Below are 2,736 nucleotides of genomic sequence, written 5' to 3'. Positions count from 1 at the left end.
CGAGGATTGTGGTGGGGCGTCGGCCGGGGGGGGGGGGGGGGGGGGGGGGGTAGGGCGTACACTTGGGAACGCAGAAATTTAGATGAAAATCTCCATTTCAAGGCAGCCTTAACTCCACGCGAAGCAAGCTCCAGGGCATTGTATTGCTCTGGGTTACATACAGATTCTCATCACCCCCGTGACCTCAGCGCATCTCCAATCCCACTATTTGGTTCCTTGGCAAGTCACTCCAGCGAGGCCGCCGCCCATCCATCTGACTTTCCCACACAGCCCTTTTTCCTTCCTAGGAATACACACAGACTAAATGAGCCTGGCACGAGAACCAGCACGGTCAGCAGGGGATTCTGTCGAGGAGTCCTCCAACGCCTCAAGCTGCTCCCTGCTTCGCAATGCGTTGCTCTAACTCCAGTTGCTTGACGCTCCCTCCCTTCGTGGGTCCTGCTCTAATACCCTAGCCACTGCTCTGAACCCACCCCTCACCACCCGTCTCCATCCCTCCTCACCGCTCCACGCTTCTGGGGATGTGAAGGGCTGCATTTAACATAAGGACCAACTAGATGTTAGCTATATAGAGACTTGCTAGCGGAGTGACTTAGCTCACATATCTGTTTGCAGCAGAGGAGGCTCAGAGGTGACCAGCTCTTTTCACGTGGAGTTTCTCCACGGAATAAAAAAAGCTAAGATTACCACGAGAATCTGAAAAAACCCTACGCCTAGCTAACGCATCAGTGGACGTCTCCTGTCCTCCCAAAGCAGGCAAGCAGAGAGGACTGTGCCTTTCAAAACATCAGCATCTCTTCCTGCTCGCCCCGCAGCAGATGGAAGGCATAAATCAAAGTGAGGAAAAGGGGTTTTCTCGTTCCTACGGAAGAGGAAGGTTACACAGACCCCAAATCACAGGAGTGAGGAAACGTGGATCATTTTCCAAGGTGCAAGAAATCCCAGGTTCAGTTTCTGTTCAGGGTGCTGTGTAACAGATCCCCAAAACCTAGCCACTTGACTGCCTTTTCATCACACGGTAAATTGTTCAAGAATCAGTACTACATCACTGTGTTGCCCTTCACCTTGCTCCTAAATAATGGTAATCTTCTCTAGAAATGCTAAGCAGCTTTAGAACCACAAAAGCATTTTAGATTACTTCTACATATTGTTTTTAAACAAGAAGTCTTAGTTTCAGTGCAGAACTCCTGCAGGGTTCCCTCCCAGAGGCAGGCAGGACAAGCAACTTCCAGTCTTGAAAAAAGGCTGGAATAGGAATACTGCTGACATTCAATAATCCGTCATTTCTTTGTCTGGAAGTCATTTTGCTTAAATTGTGCTGGCCATATGCTTCAATCTTTGGCCCAAACCTAAATTCCATAGTAAGCTTTACAGCAGCTTCTCCAACATGACATCCCCAAAGGGTGCCACGGCAGTAGAGAGCAATCCAGATCAGTTTGGGGTCATATGTGCAGAGAGATTTATTTGCCTAAACCCACCGTTTTATTTCAGACTCTTTCTCATGAGCTTCCTGCTCAGATCGTCCTGAATTTGGACAGCTAGTGAATGCTCCCAAAGGACAGCAATTTTCAAAATATCCAAAGCAAGCACGAAGCATCTGGAGCTCTTCCAATGATCAGTTTTAAGTCTCACAAAGCTGCAGTCTACTATCAGCAGTTTTTTAAATTAATGAAAAAAACCCCCTCATAAATCCTTGTTACACCACTCAGTGAACGAAGCTTTACTAAGTGGACTGAGAACACTGTTCTTTGTGCAGGAATTAGCAAACTCCTTAGGTTTCGTTTCACTGGAAGGCACTATCACAGAGCTGTCGAGCATCAGCTGGCTAAAGGGGTTTATTAATGAAAAAACATTAAATTGATGGTGAAACGGATTATAAACCTAATTTATTTAGATCAAGACGTCTGCAAGTCATGCCAAGTTACCCGTGACGATATACCTCAGTTACTTGCACAATGGGAGGCAGCAATTCCTAAGAGTTATTTCCTGCATTAAAGGAGGAGCTAATAAAATCTCTAGCATTGCACCAACTACGGCAACACTATACGTTTTAAAGACCTTAAAAAAAAAAAAATCATTTAAAGGCAGAATGGTTAAGTACAAGAGAGCTAAGCACTCCGCTCATCTGCGGATTAAATCCGAGTATATCCTCGCGCTGGGTACCTCCCAGCTCTCCACTACCCGCACCTAAAGCAGTAAGTGGTAGCAAACATTTTAACTCGTTCCAATTTTCGAGCTGGCTCACAGCGTCTGGAGGCGGCTGAATCTACTTGATAGAGGCACCGAATGCGGGTGCAGCAGCTGCACCCTGGAGATAGGGAGAAATCAGAGCCGCCAGGCGATTGGACAGCGGTGATGGGGAAGGAGAAGGCTAGTCTGGGCACAGAACAAAGACTGCCATTTCCATTCCCTATTTGGGTTCGTCAGAAGCATGAAACAAGCTCTAGTACAGATTACCAGAGTGGGAAACCAAAGAGATCACAACCCAGGCCTCGCAGGGACTCGAAGCGGACGCTACGTGGAAAACCCCCGTTTTTACCGTTCCCTTTGGTCCCCTCTCTCCCCGGGGATGAAAAGGGCCAATACGACCGTACGCCGTATTTTAAAAAGCAAGTTCTGGGTCTGCGGTTAATCCGGCCCAGGCCCTGGATTAAGCACGGGGCTCAGCAGAGTCTAAATAAGAGAAATATCTAATCTTCTAAACCCCGGGGGTCGCGTCTCGCCCCGGGCGGGGCG

The sequence above is a fragment of the Aptenodytes forsteri genome, unplaced genomic scaffold, assembly GCF_000699145.1.
Source record: "Aptenodytes forsteri isolate BGI_AS27 unplaced genomic scaffold, ASM69914v1 Scaffold7, whole genome shotgun sequence".
Taxonomy (NCBI): domain Eukaryota; kingdom Metazoa; phylum Chordata; class Aves; order Sphenisciformes; family Spheniscidae; genus Aptenodytes; species Aptenodytes forsteri.
This window is presented reverse-complemented; position numbering follows the sequence as displayed.